The sequence below is a fragment of the Danio rerio genome, chromosome 11, assembly GCF_049306965.1.
Source record: "Danio rerio strain Tuebingen ecotype United States chromosome 11, GRCz12tu, whole genome shotgun sequence".
Classification (NCBI taxonomy): domain Eukaryota; kingdom Metazoa; phylum Chordata; class Actinopteri; order Cypriniformes; family Danionidae; genus Danio; species Danio rerio.
The window spans coordinates 23295467-23318481 of NC_133186.1; the positions used below are offsets into that span (position 1 = coordinate 23295467).

At 35.2% G+C, this 23015-nt stretch overlaps 1 protein-coding gene and 1 long non-coding RNA gene across 2 annotated transcripts in view; one reads left to right on the top strand and one right to left on the bottom strand.

Moving 5' to 3' along the window:
- Window positions 1-22296, top strand: part of LOC141376595 (uncharacterized) — a 244120-nt gene extending 221824 nt beyond the window's left edge. The window contains exon 2 of the long non-coding RNA XR_012387141.1: window positions 21393-22296. This is a non-coding gene — a long non-coding RNA (uncharacterized lncRNA). The remainder of the gene's footprint in view (window positions 1-21392) is intronic.
- Window positions 1-23015, bottom strand: part of mapkapk2a (MAPK activated protein kinase 2a) — a 61418-nt gene that overhangs the window by 33675 nt on the left and 4728 nt on the right.

The window sequence follows — 23015 nt, forward strand, 5'->3', positions numbered from 1 at the left end:
GTAGAAGATGTGCTGATGTAAGAGTTATCATAGCCAAAAAGCAGTGAAAAAACCCCTCAATGCATTATCTGTGCTAGCTGCAGTACACAAAGTGCCTTCTCTTTCAGACTGAGTGCAATCCTGAATTCAGTTCTGTTTAGTAGCACTTAAATGGTTACATATGAAAAATTATTCTATAGTTTTTGTTTAAGCAAACAGTAGATTATAGATTAAGTGAAAAAAAAAAGAGTTAATAAACTGAAGTGCAATATAATAAGATTTGTGCATTAGATCATCAGTGTCTGTCATTAATAATTAATTAATCAATAAACAACAAAACAGAAACATTCAGTCATTTTATTTTCAACTTCTGCTGCGAGTTTTCTGCTTTTGCTGTTAAATAGATTTATTATTTTTTTACTTCATTATGCTGTTTTTGTTATACATTATATTTGAAGTATAACAAAGAAATAGATTGTGGCTGTTAACCATTTCACATTTACGATCACACTGGTTTGATCAGCCTTGGCTTCCTTGAAGCATTCGATCACATTAATGTGAATAGAAAGTTCAGAGTGCACGTCATTAACAGCTAAACTCAAATCTTGCTCAAATCTGAGCAAACGCTGAGGCACAGAAAGAAGTGTGCAGAGTAGGGCTGTTTAATTTTGGGAAAAATAAAAAAAATCACGATTATATTGGTCATAATTGTAATCACGATTATTCAAAAGATTATCAGTTGAAGTCAAAATTTTTAGCTCTCCTGAGATTTTTTTTTAATAAATATATCCCAAATGATGTTTAAAATGACGGTCAAAATAGTTGAGAGTCACGCCTTTTCACGTGCGCGTATGGCGAGCAGAAGCTGCATGCAGGCCTTTTGGTCTGCAGCGCACAATTCAATATATTCCCCTCTATTCTATCAGGTAACTTATCTATGTAAATACATTTTATTTTTCATTTTTCAACTGCAACATGGCCCGCGGCAACTTTCTCCTGTTTTCCTAACCGGAAACTCTTTATTTTACACATTATAATGATCCTAAAGAATTGTCTGCTTCTCAAGCTATTTGAGGAGTTCATTCATGTCTTTTAGGGGTAAACGGTCAGAAGACAATCACCTATGACATGACATTTTGTTTTTGATTGTCAGCATGATGTAGGCCTATATAGTTACTAGAGCTGCACGATAACATACAGATCAAGATTTTCTCACGATTCTGTAGAAAATAAAGGTTAATATGAGTGAGCTATTATTATTGTTTTTCTCAAACATGTGGTAAAACAGCAATAGGCTTTGTGTAGCGGTACAGTTGGTTAAAATGCTAAATGTTGTTTAGACTTTGAATGGTGGACTTGCACACACTTTAGATTTGTCCTGGTCATTAATGCTGATGATAATTCTGATGTTGAATTATTGTGCTCGAGACAAACGCTTACAATCTGTAATCACTGATGTGATTTTCGTGTATATAGAAGACAGGGTGGGTATTTTTGCATTTCAGCGGATTTGGATACTTTTTGGGCTGGAATCAGTCAGCTACATCTGGCAACACTGTGTGCGCTTTCGGTTCCATTATCACTGCTAAGAGCGGTTCTGAACGATCACTCTGTGCCATAAGCTGAATGTTATTTACGACTTCATTACCTGTTATACACAGTTTATGCAGGTTCTGTTCACTAAAGTAAACTTCATTCAGAGGAGCGCGCACAAGTCCCTTCCTGTGGTAACAGCTGACGATACCTCACGTGATTTTGCTGTTGCAAATACATTACATGAAAACAGAAATGACATTTTGGAGGAGAATTATATCTTATAAATACAGCAAGTGACTCATTCAACACCATTTGGAGGTGTCCACATTGCTGAACACTGTATGTAAACAATGTGAAGACTTGTGCGGCCACCGTTTGAAAATATGATTGACAGAAGCGTAGAAATGCTGGATTAAGATCGTCTAGGGGGTTGAATCGAGATTGCGATCTTTTTACAATTAATTGTGCAGCTCTAATAGTTACAATAATATTTATACAATATGGTCATAATGATATTTATACATGATAAAACTAGTGTGCAACTTAAGCAAAACAAATACTTTTTTTTTACATTTAGTTTCATAATTAGGGCTCAAACAAATATTTGTTAAATTTTTTTGATCGTTTAAGTTCATTTGATTGTCTATATACAATCTATAATCTACGTTTGATATTTCACTGTTGAGTTAAACATTTTAAGGGTCTCTGACACATTGCTTTTATTATTTACTTTTATTTTATTAATCAACATTGACTGTGTGTGTCAGCAGGTAGTTCTTGTTATGCTCATTATTTAATGTAGGCTCCCTCAAAACACAGTCACAGACAAGATGGACTTCCAGTGTGGATTAAAATTTTAATATAATACAAAAAAATAATATTTTAAGTTTTTAAATTGTCAATTCATTATTTCCTATATATGGCTTTTGTACTTTTATAGAATAGAAGTTGGTAAACATTAAGGGCGTGCACAGATGCGTGGCTTTTTTTTGTAGTGGGCTGCTCTGGCCCGAAATGGCAGAGTTTTTTTTATTTCTTTTTTGCCAAGTCCAGCCCTGCATGTGTGTAAGTTACTATATTCAGTATACAACGCAACAAAGTGAGTACATGATGAGTAAATTACGTTTTTGTATTTTGTATTATATGTTGGTAATGAAAAAGATTCGGGTTTTCTAAACACTTTCATTGTGTTAGTGTGCATTTTTGTATTTGAGTACAATGTGTGTGTGTGTGTGTGTGTGTGTGTGTGTGTGCGTGTGCGTGTGTGTGTGTGTGTACCCCCTGAAAAAGTAGTGGCCAGACCCTGTAAAAAATTGTAGCTCAGCCACTGCCATCATAACAAAAAATACGATCATTATTAAGCTGATTAAAAGACAAAATGTATTTTCTATACCACAACTCAGATTCAGAGTATCAAATTTTACAATATAAGAACACTTGTCAATATTTATAGAAATAGGCAAAAAGAAACAAAATATGATAGATAGATAGATAGATCATTGGGGCTAGTGGGTTACGTGTCACCAAGGAAACCTTAAAATGCAATGGATTCCAAGGCTATAGTCTACAGATTTTAAGTTCTAATTAAAGGTGTAACGATACACCAAAGGCACGGTTCGGTTCATGGTTTTAAAGCCACGGTTCGGTTCGGTTTCCGTTTGCTGTGGGGTTAGGGTTGATGTCTTGATAACAGCAATGCTAAGGAAAAATAGATTCACTTAATAACAATAACATCTTAACTTTTTCTTTATTAACTTTGTCATCACATTTTTAGTACAATCAGGATACCAGAGTAAACAACTAAAATTACATAAATACCTCCAATATAGACTTGACAGAAAAAAATATTCTTTTTAGTGCAGCCATCTTAACTAAGTAAACTAAAATTAAATAAATCACTGAAGTGTAGACTAGTGAAAGATCTTCTTCAAAAACACAGTAAAATCCACATTCTCAGGTGAGAGGCTTGATCTCTGTGCAGACACAGATGCTCATTTTTGATTATTTAAGGTTTCATTTAGATAGATAGGTTTCCGTTTAAATTAATGAAAAAATATACATATAATGTGTTTGTAAAGTGTTTTTACATGACATATTCACCAGTAAAATACATTGCAGTTGTGTCTGAAACTAATGTTAGGGTTGTAGCCAGCCTCCTGTGTTTGCCTCCTGATCTCTCTCTCTCCCGCTCCCTCTATGCCGGTCATTTATGTAGGTCCGCCTTCACGACAGCAGATGCCTGTCATTTCTGTAAGTCCGCCTTCATGACAGCTGATTGGTCAGTAGACCGATCTATCATAATTTGGCGACGTAGCGCGGGAACATCCTTTGGCGACGTTGCTCAGAAATATAAAAAGCATGTCAGGAAGAGCGGGAGAGAGAGCGCTTTTTCCTTTGATCTCGTTTTTCGTGTATTTTTATGACATGATTATTATTATTTTCGTTGTTTTTGCTTAACTTTCGTTTGGGCTAAATTATTTTTCGTTACTTTTGCCTACTTTAAGAAATTTTGTGAGGTTTGTACATTTTTATTTAGATTGATTTGTATGTTTTTTTTTAGCTCCGCTCCTTCCCGACAATATTGAGCTATATCTCCTCAAATTCACTCTTTTCTCAGTGTAAGGTGAATAGGGAAAATGTCATACGATTTCTATTTTGCAAACACGTAGAAAATGTATTATTAAAGAAATCAGGTAAGAGGTGAACGTCATCTTTGTATTTATGTTATCCTACAGTTCAGAATAGGGAAAAATGCGGCGCACTGCGCTGAAGGACTTTTTTTCTTTTCATCAGTTTTAGCGAGGTAAGAAGGGTTATTCATGAGTTAGAATTGTTTTGTTATATTTTTTTTCTTTTATTTTTTTCATCACTATCATCCCCTTGCTTGAGTTAACTAATTTTTGTATGATACTTTGTTTGAATTTGCTACTTCATTATATTATTTTTATTAGTGTAAATATTTCTCTTTTTTGTATATATTTGGGCATTATTCTGGTTTCACTTTTGTACATTAAATCACTTTTGTTGGCAGTTCTAATGCTTACACCCTCACATTGTGAAATTACCACATTTTTAAAATGTTTTTCCTTATGAGTAAGTTTCGTAAAACAGTTGAGACAGATAGGCGTGCGCTTTGTCTACGACACAAATTCCATTCCTGTACTCCACTGGAAAACGAAATGTTCCCACACAGGCGACTTAAATGTGTCTGGGGGATCTGCAATCTCAGTACTATGTGAAGCAGCCATCCTCGGTACAGTAGTAAGGAGTGTGACGCTCACTCAAGTCACATGACATGACATGCACTAAAATACTAACTTTAGAATATAATAAATTGAACAAAACCTCATCATTACTAAAACAATTTAATCAAATGTGATTATAAAGATGTTTAATTTGGTTCAATTGGTTAGAGACAAGTGACGTCAACCTCAACAATGGGCAGCAGCAGGCGTGAGAGTACCGCGGGTATTGTGGTGAGTGTATTGCGATATTCCGGCTCGATTTTAATATAGTACACCCCTAGTTCTGATGGTCACAAAAATTTCACTCAGAAGGGACAGCTGGAGTATTTAAAACTCATGCATGAAAGGGTTAATTTTATAATGATTAGTAAAAGTACTATTACTTGTTTGCTACTCTGAAGCAGTCAAAATGTTTTTTTTTTTTTGATTATGTATTAATACTATATAGCAAAACAATACATAGAAGCAAACTTTCATTCCAATCAATAAATGGGTTACAGTTAAGTCACTTAGGCGTGACTCTGCAACAAAAAAAAACATGCCTGGATGACCCATTCACAATCAGATCATTATCACACATTGATCACATATTTTGTGGTGACTTTAACCAAGATTCTTTGATTAAATGGCTCAAACATCTAGCATAGCAAACTACAAAGGGAACAATGCCAACGTGAGAAACAGCTAATGAGGAAGTAATCATACTTTTACAACCAGCTTTAATGAATAGAATGCTTTAATGAGTGTACAAGTGTCAATGTCTTTAAATTGTACAATTTCACCACCAGGTGTCCTTACATGTAAAAGAGTGCATATGTCAGTTAGAAGTTTCACTTCTACATGTCAAACATCCTGTCCTCACTTCCTTCGGTTGCAAGTCGAGACATCAGATCTCACTACACTGACCCCTTTTAACTCCCACTTCCCATAAGTGCAATATAAAAAGTAACCAACAGTTCTGACACTGCTGATGTAATTTCCCTGTGTTATCAGATGACATTTCTGTGTAAATCAACATCACTAAGCCGATGATAATGACCCTTTCAGCAGTCATGTTTCACTGTTGGGTTAAGCCATTCGTTCTCCCTTTGGGGTTTTCCACCTGTCTCTCACTGAATGAGAGATGGGAAACTCCTTTAGTGGATGTTGTCAATTACCTTCCATTAAAATAGACAGAAAGCAACGCAGGGGACTGCTCAAGTCAAAGCCTAATAAGCTGATTGCATATTTATTAAGCAGGATTGATGGGAGCCAGAATAAAAGTCCTTCTTTTTTTTTGCTTTCTTTGAGTGGTCAAGCTGGTCTGGTGCCTGCAGGACATGCTGAAATGTTGTGAGTGGAGATCATTCTGATCTAAAAAGAAAACCTAAGAAACAAAATGTTGCTTCTGGTAAGTGACTACTGTAAAATAGAAGAAAAAGTAGAATGTACAATCAGGCTAGTTTCCCTATACTACAAAACAAGCCCAAACAGTTTTTAAAAATTATAACGACATTTGGTTATGCTATAAAAACAGTATGTATTTACTGTAACTACAACAGTGAGTTTGTATAAAAAATTTAAAAAAAAGCATCAAGCCATACACCCAAACACCAAGTAAAATTACAGTAAGTACGTTTAGGAATTAAGCTGTTTTCAAAGTTACCTACAGGTGTGTCTTTAGGGTTGGTTTACTACAAGAGAAAAAAAAAACAGTCATGATTTCATAAAGAGGGGAAGTACACCCATTTGCCACAAGGATAAGCTTATACATGCTTCCTTTTTTGTAACAATGTTAGATAATTCCATGCACAGACCAAATGCAAACATACCAGGTGTTGCTGTACTTTAAACAAAATCAATGTCAAAAGAACACTCAAACATAGTTTTTAAGCCATATGTATAATGCAGATTTCAAAGAACTATGTAAAACGATTTTTAAAATGATCAAATCTGCTGCAGTCTTCAGCAGTTAATATTTAAGTTAATTATGCTGATAATTTAAGTTAAGAATTCTGTTTTAATTCAGTCATTTTTGTTAAATAATATCATTTGTGCTCAACTTGAAAATGCATTTAAAATTAAAGCTCCATTCCACCTCACAACTTAACATCCCAGTGCACACACACTTTGCTGCATGTAATTTTTTATTTTTTTTCCCCAAGACAGCAGCAGTAGCCATGAGCAAGTGAAACTCTTTATCTGTTGCCTCTCACGGACGCGCACATGGACAAGTTTTCTGTACATCTGAGATGGTTCTGCTCTATATTAGCACTATCTATTCACAATTGCATACAAGACTTTTATAATAATAATAAAAAATAATAATAATAATAAAATTAAACTATTTTATAAAATTACAGTGAAAAACTCGATGATCGTTAAAAAAGACGTTTTCAAAATGATTTATTTCCTAATTATTTTGTACTGTTTATTTAAACATGAACATATATCAAGTGATTAATTCATTTTCATTTTGCTCTATATCAGTTCATTACCCATGCAAAGCTAATGGGTTCAATTTGATAGCTTTTATTTGCGTCCGGCCACTGCACCTGGTAGACTGGAGCACAGGGAACTATGGGATCTCAGAGGAAAATGTTGCATGTGTTACAATGAAAATTAATTTCATTCAAACAAATTGCCATTAACTACACATTCAAGTAAGTTGATTTATCGGCCAGCCCTGTTATTAAGGTTAATGTTTAATTAATCAATTGTTGACTTAAACGATGGTCAATCATAGGAATGTATGGAAATTGACATCGTACTTTAGAGTAATCTTAAATACAATAACCAGAAGTTCAAACATTACATTAAAATACCTGTTCAGATTTAAGTCATAGTTTCACTGGTAATTGAATGGGACATGATAAATATAATGTGATGTAGAAATTTTTAGTCACACATTTAGCCACACACAAAACCGAAATGTATGTACATGAATAAAAAATCCAGTTCACATCATGTATTTGTGTTATTAAAAAAGTAAACAATTGTACTTTGAATGAAGTCTAAAATTTATTTTCCCATATTTCTCTTTATCAGTTTAATTTAACTTTCAGCCTTTTTTTTCTTCAAGTTAGTTTTTCTTTCTTCAAGTAATGCATTTAATTTAGAAGTTATTCCCCATTTTTCCAACAGCACTATAGTAAAATATTCTCCCTGGTCTCATCTTCAACTAACACTCTTAAACAAACCTGGAGCATGATCTGAGAATTGACAAATCTTAGGACAATTGGAGGGATATTCTTGATTCATTCAATCTGCACTAGACATGATTTAATACAATATAAAGTGGTACAAAGAGCTAATTTCACTAATTTTAGAGTGGCTAAAACATTGCCCAATATAAATTAAGCTTGTAACAGCAAACAATCCCCAGTGGATCATCTTCATATGTGCTAAACTTGCCCGAAGTAAACAGACTTCTGGTCGGAAATTTTTAAAACACTCTTGCAGGCCCTTAAGACCACAAATAACACTTTGACAGCCCTGTTTGGCCTTTCCCCAACTTCTGCTGTATTATATACTACCCAAAGTGACATTGCATTTAACACTCGGTCAACTAGGCCTGCTGTCCTTTTAAAATGGAAACATGTTTTTCACTATTACACGAGGATTGGACACAGGAGGATTAGTAGTGTTCACAATGAAAGAAACTAAACATTCATTTAAGGAATCACTGAGGAAACTTTAGAAAACCTGGAGCCCTATATTGGCTACTATTGACAAGTTTATGGTGTCTTCTAGCAAGATAAGATCTCTTTGAGTAGAAGACAATGCGAGTAGATAACAGGAATTTTTATTTCATCTCCTTTCAGCCATTTTTCCATGTGATTTTCTGGTTTTAGTAGATGGCCTGGGAATAGGGATTTCGTTGATTTTATTAATTGATAAAATGGACAAAGTTAAAGGGCTGTATACAGAAAAAATATATGTATGCAATTTTTTGCAAACAATGTATAAGTGTTGAATTTGAACAAACTATTTAACTAACTACTGATTTAATTTTTATTTTTATTTTTAATTGAATGTTCAACTTAAAGGGGTGGTCCACTATGATATCATGTTTTAAACTTTAGTTGATGTGTAATGTAGCTGTGTGAACATAAACAGCATCTCTGAATGTAAAATGCTCTAGGTTCAATGCAAAGGGAGACCTTGGTTTTTACAGAGTTTGCTTAGCTAAGCCTACAATGAACGAATTTTGGGGACTACAAAAAATACTTTCGCCCCGTGTGAGATCACAAAGGTTCGTCTACCAGAGGCGATGTAACTTTATAGCAAAGATAAAGCTAAAATGCGTGTAAACGCTACTGTTTCCACAGAGCTTTGCCTGTTTCTGTATTTGGGTTTCCAAAGGACAAGACACAAAGACAGAAGTGCTTACAGTTCAATATTAATTATGTTGCAGAGAATTATAAAATACATAGCAAGCATGATTTGACAAAACAGCTTCCAGAATCTTTCCCAGTTCGGTACTGGATTCGGTTAAAATCTCCTCAATGCAGAAGCTGTGAACAACTTATAAGTGTTTCTATTTGTTAAAATTGATCATGACATGTTCAGTATCTAGCGTTAACAGTATGCTGTAGCAACGATGTAAACAATGGAAAATGCTGTTTTATGATTTAGCTACAAAATCATATTCATAAGACAAACTACTATAAAAAAACACACACACAAATTTGTTTTTGTGAAAAGTGAGGACATTACATAGGCTTCCATTCAATTTATACTGTCTAAACAGTCCTCAGTGCCCTCAACCTACCCCTAAAACAAACCATCACAGGGGACTGTGTACAGCTTTACTCTCAAATTAAACTCATTCTGTAGGATTTATAAGCATTTTGAGAAATGAGGACATCACCTGTGTCCTCATATTTCACCTCTTTTTGTAATACCTGTGTCATACCCAAGTCATTATACAGATTTGGGTCCCACAAATATGTCACAAAAACACGTACACACACACACGTACACGCACACACGTACACGTACACACGTACACGTACACACGTACACGTACACACGTACACGTACACACACGTACACACACGTACACACACGTACACACACGTACACACACGCACACACGCACACACGCACACACGCACACACGCACACACGCACACACGCACACACGCACACACGCACACACGCACACACACACATATTCTGGATATATGTGAAAGACGTTGTGTAATGCGTTGAGTTAAAAAAAATACAGGAGAGCTCACCTAACTCATGGTAGCAGCAGAAAAATAAATCATGGCTCACACAGGTCTCATCCCACATCTTGTGCTTTATTCTTCTGTCACGATTTCTTACAGAAAATAACTTAATCCGAGCATAAGAGAAAAAGAAAGCCCCACAAACATGCACTTGTTACAGAAAGCTCACACATTCACGCACACAGTTTAGACACACTCAATATCGATCTCTCTGAAAGGAGCCACACCCCATTTTCACTCGTTACAGACACTTGTCAGATTTTATTTTAGAGAGCTGGCAGGAGGCTGACTGGCTGTTTACACAGCAGAAAATCACGTGCTTGTATGGGTGTGACGTGGAGCCGATCCGCGAATCGCAGCACATTTTGACGATGACCAATCAGAGTCACTTGAGGGTGGGCCTTTAAGAGGTAAGTTTTCATGTAAGCAGAGTAGCTGTATATAATCAAAGTAAGATATATGAAAGAATAACATGATTTCCTGCAAGTGAAACATGAGCACACATTGCTGTGCATCTTTTAAACACAACCAAGCCTTAAAATTACATTCAGGACCACACCTTTAATTTGTTTGTTTAAATTCAGCCCAAATAAATGGTTTAGAACCACTTACCTTAAAACTTAGTAAATCTAAAGAATCATCTTTACATTTTTTTTTCAGTGCACCTAGAACTTCACACTTCTGGTATCGCTCACATTTTGTCTTATCTAATAAAACAATAGTGATTCTTCACTACTCCCTGTAACATACGAGGCAGCCTGTTTACAACCGCAAATCATAAATGAACAGACAGCTTCTTTATATGTGACATAAAGGGAAAGCTAATTATACCCAGGCATAGCTGATTGTCAAGATGATACCATACCTTAATTCTTAACACCATTGCTTCCTCATTCTCATGTAAATCATGCGAGTGTAAAATCCCACGGAAAAACAATGTTTTAATATTAGTTAAACCCACAAAAAACAGCTCTAAATACATCGTTGTCGGTCTTTAAATGTTTAGTATAATTATAACTTGGCCTATATTTCATCCACAAAACCTAACTGTTATGGAAAGATCCTAACACAAACCTTTTCTCCAATTTAGTAGAAGCAATTTCCATTTGACAAGGCAGGGTTGCATAGCCAGCAATTTATGCATGTATTTATTAATGCATTTATAAATATATATTTCAAATATTTCCTCTACTACTTAAAAGAATGCAGTGTTAAAGGTTAACTTGTATAACAAGCTTAAATCTGTGCTATTTATAGTATACAAAAAACACTAAAGAAAAAAAAGGGAAAAGGGATTTTTTTTAAAGATAATTTATTTCCCTATTATTATGTACTTGGATCATTCATTTTTATTTTGGCTATATCTGTTCGTATAAATTACTTACACTAGGTTAATTTGTTACATTTTATTTACTTTATTTGCATTGGGCCACTTCATCTGGTAGACTGGTGAAACGAGCGAGTTTTGTCAGTGTTGTAATTTATGGTACCTGATGATAACCAAACATTTTTTGTGGCTGGTTCATGTAGTTTGGGTCAAATCTAGAACATGTTCAACTGGGTCAATTAACCAGGAAACAGCAATGTTAAATTTTATTAGATCTGTAACATTTCCTTCCCTTTGCGCATCTTCTACATAAGCTGTGGCATGTGAGCAGGATCAAATGCACGTGCATTACAGTGAATGCATGAGACATGATCCCTCTATAATACCATTTTTTGGCAGGCGTGTTTGTGCGGCAATGTTCTTTTTCATTCAACAGAAAGCAACAGTTCTCCAAATTCTTCCCTGCTTGCTGCCATGTTGTTTGTGCGTTTCTATGGCAAATGCATGAGGAAGTATGGGAGCTAGAGCTGCACGATTCTGGCAAAAAAAAAAAAAATTCACGATTGTGTAGATGTAAAATAAAGGTATGGTAAAAACAAACATATGGCACAACATCGATAATGATATTATGTGTAGTTCTACTGGTTTCTATAAATAATTCTATTCTACTTATAATAATTCTGGTGTTGAATTATTATGTTTGAGATATATGCTTGCAATCTGTCATATTAGACAATTTTATTCACTGGTAAAATCAGACATTTGCCATTATCAAATTATATTCAACGTTATATAGGCTAGAGTAGTTATACTGACACTGTAAACATTTATTTTCATGCAAAACATGTGGGTTCTCTATGAAAGAAAAAACATCAAATGCTTGTCTTAATCATAACTCTAAAATGCGATATGGTCATTTAATTGATGTGTACACTTTCGGTTTCATTTTTACTGCTAAGTGCTTGTTCATACTTTCTGCACGGCTCCCAAACGATCACGCTGTGCCACAAACTTAATATTATTTACAACTGTATTACCTGTTACTCGCAACATATGCAGGGTCTGTTCCCTAAAGTACACGTGCGTGTCTATCATTAAGTAGAGCGATCACGCGCCTTTTTTGCTCGTAGAAATGCAGAATTAAGATTGTCTAGGGGGTCGAATCGAGATCATGAGCTTTTAACGATTAATTGTGCAGCTCTAATGGGAGCCCAGAGGGGAGAATCTCATGTAAAAAATACGTATATATTTTCATTCAAACAAATCGATGTAGAGTTTATCAATAAACATGACGAGGCATCTACACAATTTTTTCAAATATTTTTTGACAACTGAAGAATGATTATTTTGCACTTGAGCATTTCTGAGGATATCCCACTGAGCTTGGAAAAAATATCTGATTTATAGCTCCTCAGCAATCAAAATACTTAATTATATTGTTTGGAGATGAAATTCCATCCATTGTTTGTGGTTTACAGATCATATAAAAGGAAAAAAAAATATTTAGACTTCTTTAAAAGGTTGTAAAAGACAAACCATTGACAATTTAATTAAAAATGAAAACTTTAATTAAAATAAAATTTAAATAAATAAATAAAACTTTGGGGGTGTGGGGAATGTAAAATTGAAGGGCAAGGGCAGGCTGTAAAAGACTTCACTGGCCTAAAACTGTCGAAAGCTGACCTGATTGTGGTCATAGCCCCGGAAACAACTAAAAGCTAGATAGAATAAATAGTAAACCACTGAATGCTGAACATTACAACCGTGACAGTGTGGGTAATGATACTGAAAGTACCAAAAAAATTTTTTTTTAAATTCAATCAACTAAGCTGGCGAATTATTTTGGCAGTGCAATGTACGATAACTCCAATGCACTTTAGTTTAGATCTATTTCAAATAAACAATGCGGCTGTCATCAGTTTTACAGGTAATATTTAGAGCATGTTGATGTTATAGAGAGGCCCATGGTTTCAAGGCACTTGCTGAAAACAGCTGATTCTCAAGTGCTGTGTAATATCACTCTGCCTGGTGCGTCCATGGTACAGCAGCAGGATTTCTTGACTATTACGCCAGAATGAGTACAGTTCCAACTAATACTGGCCTAGAAAAAAGTATGTTTTCATTTTCAGTCAGTTTTACAATGCCATGTAACTAATGGAGAGAAAACTCAATCTTTAAATAGGAAAACTATTTTTTATTTATTTTTTTTAACAAAATGCTAATAGACAAATCCGATCCAATTCCCTATTCTGGGCTAAGCTAAAAGTAACTCCTGCCAGAAGAAACTAGCTGAATGGTTCAAAAATAGTTCAAGTCAATGGTTTAACTCTTGAGACTTGCAAAAAGAGTGTGTCTTTAAAGTGATAGTTAACGCAAAATTAAAAATTTATATAATTGGCCATGAAGTTCATCAGTTTAGCACACTTCAACGATGTTTTACTGATGACCTTCACAGCCAATCACAGTCATTTCTGTTAAGAACGTGAACACAATGGCAAACCAGCAGTGTTTAAGAACGCATTTGACAGCGCTTAAATGTTAGGAGAAAATGGACGTTTTTAAAATTAAAGTACTGAACGGTACTAAAACTCGCAATGTGACAACACTATTCCATGGTGAGAAAAAATAGTTAAAGGTTTCCATCTTTCTTCAAAACATCTTGTGTTGTGTTCAACAGAAAAAAAAAACTGAAAAAAAAATACTCAAAATGGTTTAAAACAAGTGCGAGTAAATGATGACAGTTTTCATTTTTGCGTGAACTATTACTTAACAAGAGTTGCACAGCATACTATTAAACCAAGTCTACTCCATAACATGAAACTCTATAAACTCAATGTTCTGATTAGAAATAATTTGTAGACACCATGACACAACACGTTTTTGATCATTGTTTAAAACGGTCAACATTTTTTTAACTGTAATGCTTATGATGTTGATTTTTTTTTTTAAATGCACTGATCAGAACCACAGAAAGCAGAACTGGACAATTTTTGATATAAATGTGATATAACAACTGGAGTTGTTTTTTTTTTTTTTTTTTGTATCAGTTCAGCTGATCTCTTGACCGGATTTACACATAAACTCTACTGCAACAACTTTATACTGCAAAATATATAAAGAACATGATAAAAGAGGTCAGAGAAGCTGACAAGACATGATGATCTTGACAGGCTTTTACCATCTATGAACATGGGCCTGCAGTTCAATACAAGCAACCAAAGCAAATGAATTTGTATTTTTAATCAGCATGTACATCATTGTAAGTTTGTGTCAGTAAAAGGGATGCTCATTTCGGTTAATTTTGCTAACCGACAACCGCGGCTCGTTAATATCCGATTAACGGTTGACTGGTCAGATAAATACTAAAGTTTTTTTTTTTTTTTTTTTTTTAATTGACGTGTTTATTTTGTGTCTGACACATTAAATATTGCATTTTGAAATACTGATTTATTTTAACATGCAAACATTTTAATAACAGAACATAACAACAGAGCATCTTGACGCACCTGCAGTTTCCAACAGCATAAAAAAAATCAGAATAAACTAAAGAAAATGATTAAAATAAAAAGGCCTGCCCTAAATTATTTTTCACTTAAACTATTAATTTAGATTACAAAACGAAAAAAAACTGACTGAATCCTTTTTAAGAACCGGCATGGGCTGTTTTTTTTTCCAAACATATTTTTTTAATCCGTCAAATAAAAATAGCAGATTTCCTCAAATTGCTGGCTCCACAGAAAATATGCATTTATTTAATGCCTCGCTGTTATTATTATATGACAAAACCTTTTTATATTTTTAATAAAAATCATTATTTTTAAGATTATATTTTGATAAGGTTTCCTCTTTCACTCTCGGTTCAGGTGCACGCGATGCGCAATGAAAAGACAATGACAACGCGCACATACGTTGACTTTGAAAACAGTTTTGTTGTTTAAATATGATATTGCGTTAATTTGCATACATGCTTTATAAGCTGTAAAATGAAAGCTAAAGCCTATTTGTTGTGTTTATAACGCAGATCCAGGAGGCGATCAGCATCAGCGCTGGTTTGACATCAACTCGTCTGTTTTAAACAGCAATATTCTTCTTCCATTTTGCTTCGTTGGCAAATATGTCTGTAGGCACATGTGGTTACACGTTATCGTCCCAAGAGTTAACAAATGTGTTGCAGTTAAACATCAAGGGGCCGTTCACAGCAAACGCGATTTTCAGTTTAAAAAACATCTTTTTTGTAGACAAGGAAAAAAAAGCGTGCCCATTTCCTCTGCTTGGGAACAAAACCTCTTGCATACCCCTCAAAAATACGCTGGTCAAGCGCGGATCATCTGGTCCGCTCTCAAATAAAGGCTGCTGAAATGCAATTTAGTGCGTTTATGTAGTGAGTAGGTCTACAACATTTATTAGATTTGCTAGGAATATTTCTGAATTTCTCCAATAGACTTATAGAGCAGCGTTAATGCTTCCTGAAGTGAAACGGCTATAAACTCCAGCAGGATAAAGTCATTGTATGCAGAACCACGACCTTTATCTATAAATAAATTAAAGTTATAGAAACTGTGTTCATCATAACTGAAAGCTACATAGTGTTTGCTGGCTTCAAGCTTCACGCACCTGTCAGTCTGTCAGCAACAAAAACAACAACAACAGCTAAATGTTTTGAATGGGAAGCTATAATGTAGCCGTGGGGGGGATGCATTTTGGTGTGGCGCATAGCCATGGAAGAATGAATGTAGCGGGAACCCTGCTCTTTAAAAGTTCTCTGTAGTTGTCTTGACAACACACAGACTGCTGCATTGGGTTGAGCCGCGTGCAAAACACTTGCGCTTTTAGTAAACCATTCAAAAGATGCCCCTCTTAATGCAAAAAGCGCATTCGATCGGCCCCTTATGCAGCCAAACTAAAAATGTATAAAATAATATTTTTTAATCGTTTAACTGATACCATTAATCGGTTACAAATGCACCCTTTCGGTTAACGGTTAATCGATTACTTTGAGCATCCCTAGTCAGTAAGTTAAAGTGCAGTAATTGCCTCCAATTAAAATCATAAAAGATTCTGCCTATGATGAAGCAAATAAACGTTTTGCTCAGATACACATTTTTTCTGTTTTCTAGTTTTAAAAAAAAGTTTAAAAATGTGGAAATTGGTACCAAATCTGCCAATTTGCTAGTATAAAAAATTCAAATAGTTTGATAATTCAAATGTGTTCACCAGCCAAATCCATTTTTTTCATAAACAAAAATTGCATGTTCTTATTATTAACATTGACAAAGAAAAAAGCAACAAATAAACACTGAAGAACAGATACCATGTGGCATTTAATCCTCAACTTAATCAGCAAAATATATTTAGAATTGTATCCAATGTTTGATGAATGGATCAAATAGTAAATATGGCTTAATCAAAAAGGATTTAAGACCAAATCTGCAAAACAAAAACAAATAACAGAAAAAAAAAAAAAACATCTGAAGCTGGGTTTTTCTCTTTAAAAAAAATCATGGAATTCCTTGTCAGTCTGTCTGCATGAGATGTTTGTATGTGCTAACAATATGTTGAATGCACATAATTGATTATCAATAATCAATCAAAAGGGCATGTTCTTTTTTTCCCTTTAATTGTTTTTTTTTTTATTATTAATTTATTATGTGGTTTCTTACACGCTCCTCAGCAGACCTTTGATGAAATTTTGCATTTATAGTTTGCAGACTTGGCAGCTCCTTCACAAGTTCAAACCTGCTCTTTCATGAATTAAACATCACAGTAAAGTCCTGCATGAGTCTTCCAAGATAATTATTCCTTGGCTTTAAAACAAGCCTCTGCTTCCTCATGCATCCAGTTACACAAAGCAACAAGCAAACTACTTAATTACTTAATTATTAACATAATTTCAGAAAATTTCAGAAAATTCATTGATTTCCAGGTAAGACGTGCCAAAAGAAAGAAAGAAAAAAAAAAACAAGTCAATTTTCCTAAAACGTACACTAGGAAATTCACCAGAAAAATAATTATACTCAGCTGAGGGATGGACTGTTCCACAGGTCAAACTGATTTTACTAACAAACAGGTTATTTAGGGCCTCATCTACATGAAGACGTGTTTAGAAATGTAACGGTACATGTTTTTATCCAGTGCAAACATAGAGACCCTAGAGCATTTCAAAGTTGCATCGATCAGCTGGTTTGTCTTTGAGCTGACATACAAGCGATCCGCTGATGGATCGACTTATTTTGCATTCCTTGTGTCCCTGTATCTGTGTTTGCACTCTGTGAACTAAGGTGAACTGATGACCTTCACGGCCAATCACAGTCATTTCTGTTAAGAACATGAACACAATGGCCAATCAGAAGTGTTTAAGAAGGTGCTCAACACCGCTCAGATGTTAGGGAAAAGTAGATGTTTTAAAAACTGCCATTCATTATCATGACAAAACTATAACGGTCCCATTTACATAGAAAAATTATGGAAATATAAAATTCTGTCTCATATCATGTCATGGTGAGTCCCTTCTCTACACACACAAGATTAAAAAGTTCTCTACTGTTAACTGCTGTAAGGGCCATGAAACCCCCCCTGTCTCAGGAGGGTGTTTTTACAACTCTAGTTTGAAAAAAGTGAGGAGTGGGTGAGACTCTCTTTGTTTAGGTGGGAGTGTCGAGTTGTGAAAGAGGGAAGGGTTTGAATGAAAAGGGGAGTTTCATTACGTAGACAACAGCAACACAAACACAGGGAAGATAGATCTGCAGTGTTTTGTAGAGCAGAATTTATAGTGGATCAAAGACAGGGGTGTCCAAACTCGGTCCTGGAGGGCCGGTGTCCAGGAGAGTTTAGCTCCAACCTTATTCAAAGACACCTGAACCAGCTAATCAAGCTAGACATACTAGAAACTTCCTAGCGGGTGTGTTGAGGCAAGTTGGAGCTAAACTCAGCAGGCCCTCCAGGACCGAGTTTGGACACCCCTGATCTAAAAGTTGTGAGAAAGTGGTAGATTTTTTAGTCCATAATATTGTAGTTACTGAAACTTAGTAACAAAATCATTTTGACTAAGGTATGTCTTTAAAAAAAAACTAAAAAAAAAAAAGTATTGCTGGGGATACTAACTAACTTTGCCTCTGAACAGGGTTGGGTATCGTTTGGGTTTTTCGATACCGGTGCTAAATCGATACTTTTAAAACGATACCAGTGCCAAAACAGTGGCTGAATCAATACTTTTTAGCAACAAAATGATGGTGGATGACTTTAGAAAATTATTTTATTGGACAAAATCTTTTCAAAATTAATTTTGATAGAACAGTATAATTTAAGTTTAAAGTAATCATCAATTCATATTTTATATATTAGATTACATTAATATATTTCCTTTGATCATTTTTTGGTTAGCATGAATTTAAGATTTGCATGATGAAATTACATTAGCTTACTAATAACCTGTGGGGGGTGGGCAGGGTCCATGTACTTTTGGGAGCACATTTTAACATATATAAATCACAAAATACTTAAATTATTCGAAGTCATTTTTTTCATGCATCACTCTGCGGTCTTCATAAATGATAATTAAATAACTTAAACTCAAAATAATCTTCCTTGTTCATTTATTTGACAAGTAACTTTGTACTGGTGTAGGATAACACATTTCTGACATTTTTGAATATTCAAGTCCATCATAGGCCTACTGTTGAAGTCAATTTATTTTGCCCTCCCATTCATTTAAAATAATGTTTCTGAAAATTTTCACAGTGTTTCCAAAAAAAAAAAAATAATTCTAGAGTCATAATAAGTCCTCTTTCTTATAGTTTATTTTGTGAATACAAATTTAAATAAAAATAAGGTCAGTATTATTAGCCTCCTTAAGAAATATTTACTGTATATTAAAAAAAAAAAAAAAAAAAACATTGCATTTGCTGTGAACGGCCCCTTGATGTTCTACAGCAACATATGTTTACTCGCGAGATGATAACGTGTAACCACACGTGCCTACAGACATATTTGTCAAAGAAGCAAAATGGAAGAATATTGCTGTTTAAAACAGACGAGTTGTTCGTGGTTAACTGATCAAGTCTTTAAATTACACTTTAATCTGAATAAGACTATAAAATACTTAAAGGGACTTTGAATACAACCGTCTAGCAAAATAACTAGTAAAATGTTATGCACTGTCGCTATGGGGTAGATAAAAAATAGATATCAGAAATGAGTTAAACTTATGTTTAAAAATGTGTTGTAAATAAATCATGTCTTGAAGACACAAATCAAAAATGAAGACAAAACTAAACAAGTTGAATATGACTAACATGAGCGTGACTGAAAACTACATTTGATCAATGTGTTACATCTATTCTTTGGTACTTGCCAACTGTAAATTCAAGACTGCATTTCCTAACGTGAAACTATGTACACTAGATTTCTGATTAATAGTGGTCTCTGCTTAGCAGAGGATTTCCTATATTAAAAGTGTTAAAATCGCTATTAAAAACAGAAGTCTAATATCATTAACAGTGGACATTTTGATGGTGTTTCACAGCATGAACATGACTGAAGTTTAATCTTTTTATTACCCGTGTCAATTTGGGCATCAACTTCTGACGAATGCAGGAAAATTATGCACGCAGAACCGTCACAGAGAGAGCAAGTGAGGCGAAAGCAGAGGGAGCGAATGCCCGAGGGAACAATTGCACGTGACACCTAGAGCACACGAGAGAGACATTCCTTTGCCTTTGAGCCTTCATATGTGTCATTAAGTTTAATATTTTTCCCCTTACACGCAACTTTTGCAAAGCAGGTTGCTGTGTCAGAATCCTTGCTTGTAAAATACGTTTTAAAACGCTTAGTTTAAGCAAATTTAATGAATGTGATCATGCGTGTTGATCTTAAGTGTCGCTCTCGCTCACCGAAAACCAGGCTGAATACACTGTACTGCGCGCATTAGGTGCGTCCGTTCCCTAAACGACAATAACAATCGCCTGTCCGTATTCCTCAATGTTGTTTAGAGATGATGTGACACAACGCCTATGTGCCTTTGATGCACCCCTTTGATGCTTCTTACGTTACCAGTGGCACCCAAATTAGGCACCGAAATTCATATGCTGATTTGATCCGGTACATACTGGTTACAAAGGTACCTGTGCTATAATGACACAGGGTTTCAGTACCCAACCCTACCTCTGAATAAACAAACTAAAAATATTAATCGCTCACCAAATCCATAGACAGGACAATCAACACCAACTGGAACTGTGTCTTTTTTAAAAGACGAGTAGAGAACTCCCTCTTTTAAAGATTGAATTGAGCTGATGACTTCTACTGCATTATTTGAACGCATGTTGTCAAGACTTCAGGACTCCACTAATACTTTCAATCAGTAATGGGTAGCTTTTTACAGTATTTGGGGAGCATGTAAGAGGAAAATTGAAGAGTTGTAATTTTGGCTGTGTGTTGTATTATTTTTATAAATTTATATTTGTTATACTTTTTTGTTTTGTTATTATTTGTATTATAATTAGTTTACATTATTTTCCTAAATGTTGATTCTGTAATGTAAATGTTATTTTGTGTGTTGTATACAAGTGCAAAATAAAAAAACAAAGACTGTATGAATGGCAAATCTGGATTTCACCCTTTTCAGATTTAAAAAACAAATATACAAATATATTTTTGTAGCATGTTAGCAGACCGCTGTAATATAACTGCTTGAATTCACAAGCAAGCTGGGCTCTCATGGCAGGGAAATGGAAACAAAACAAAAAAAAAAAAAATTATAAATGCAACAACAACAACCCATGTCTCCGAACAATTCTTGAATTCAAACGGAAAAAAATGTGGTGAGCGCAGTATTACAAGGGATCGCGGGATCGCATTTATGTAACGTTAATACGAGTATGCCAATCTCTTTGCTTACGCTTTCCTCTGTTCATGCACAAAACTTGCACACTCTCAAATACGCTGCTCAAGCGCAGTTCTTATTGTGCGCTCTCAAATAAACGCTGCTAAAGTGTGATTTAGTTTGTTTATGTAGTGATTATGTCTCCAACATTTATTAGATTTGCTAGGAATATTTTTTAAATGTCTCCAGTATACAGGGCGGCATTAAAGGGTCACGAAACACCAAAACACATTTTTTGAGCTATTGACAGTCGTATATGTGTCCCACACTGCTAAAAACACTATTAGGACACCTATATTTCACTAAAAAGTGTAAATTGGTTGTTTTTGCGTTATTTCAAGCAAATTCGTACTTCCTGTTTGAAACGAATTTTTGAAGCTGCGTCACGGTCATGACATAATAGCGTGTATTCCAGCGTGCAGACTGGGCGTCTGTGCCAGAGTGTGCCTTATTACGTCTTACAGTGTGATGCATTAATGCATGAGTAAGCCTTGGTTCAAACCAATCAGCGCGCTCTATTGTGCAACTTCATTAATATTCATTAGTGTCACCGTCTTTACACCACAGAGACGCAAAACAAGCGTGAAGTGTTGCTTTTAAATTTTGCTGCAGTTAAGTTTCGTTTTCATTTTCTCTCTGTGAGAGCTCAGACTCACGTGTGGATTAACAGTGTACGCGACGCGCGACAACGATAACTTACGTGTCTAAGGGGGATTATTGTTTACCTGAGAGCTGTTCTCATCTGCAAACGCTGAGATCCGGATTCCGGATGTAGTCTTCTCTTCAGACGCGGCTCTAGTTGCTGGTGATTGTTCTGTCTCTACAGATTTGGTAAGTGAGCGACCAGCGCTCTTTGTTTATTCAGTTTGTTCGTATCGAATTAAGTTAACTATTGCACTGAGGGCAAACATGTTAGCACCGCATTTTGTGACCGGAATAACACACGCGGCTTTCTGACGTTACCTGCCGTGTGCGTCTAAGTTTCCGGGAAATGCGGAGTTTTTTTTCTGTCATTCGCCGTGCGGTATCAAACATTGCATGAAAAATACACGCTTAGAGCAGATCCTCGAATCAAATATCGTGTTTGTCGCGAGGGACATGAATGAATTCCCTGAATGAAAGAGCCAAACTGCAGTTAAAGTCCACCAGTTAATAATTTGGCAAATAATTCCACTACAGATGTCCATGTAGGTTAAACATCATCTCTTTCTCCTGTGTGTGTATTTTGACTGAAACTTGCGCGTGCCCAAATAGACACTCCCACACCCTCCCACTTTAGTTCCTCCGACACTCCCCCCTAAACAGAGCTGGACACCCCCACTTTTCTGACTTTTTCCAAAGTGGAGGTGTGAAAACACCCTGCTGAAACGAGGGGGTTTCATGGCCCTTTAATGCGTCCTGAAGTAAAGTAAAACAGCAATAAACTCCAGCAAGATAACATTAAAGTCTTTGTATGTAGAATCACAGACCTTTATCTATAAATTAAGAACAATTATGGAAACTGTGTTCATTATACCTGAAAGCTAAATTGTGTTTGCTGGCCTCATGCACCTGTCAGTCAGTCAGTCAGTCAGTCAGCCAGCCAGCATGTCACCTTAAAGTGTTAAACAAATAACGCACAGCCCTAATACGCTAACAGAGAAGTTTGCTCTGTTATAATTCACTTACCTTTTGATGCGAATATAACTCGCTATTAAAAACAACAACAACAATGACTGAATGTTTTGAATTAATAAGAAGCTGTAATATAGCCGTGGCGGGATGAATTTTGCTGTGGCGCCCCACCATGAAAGAATGAACGTAGCGGAAACCATGTACTTGTTTGAATTACA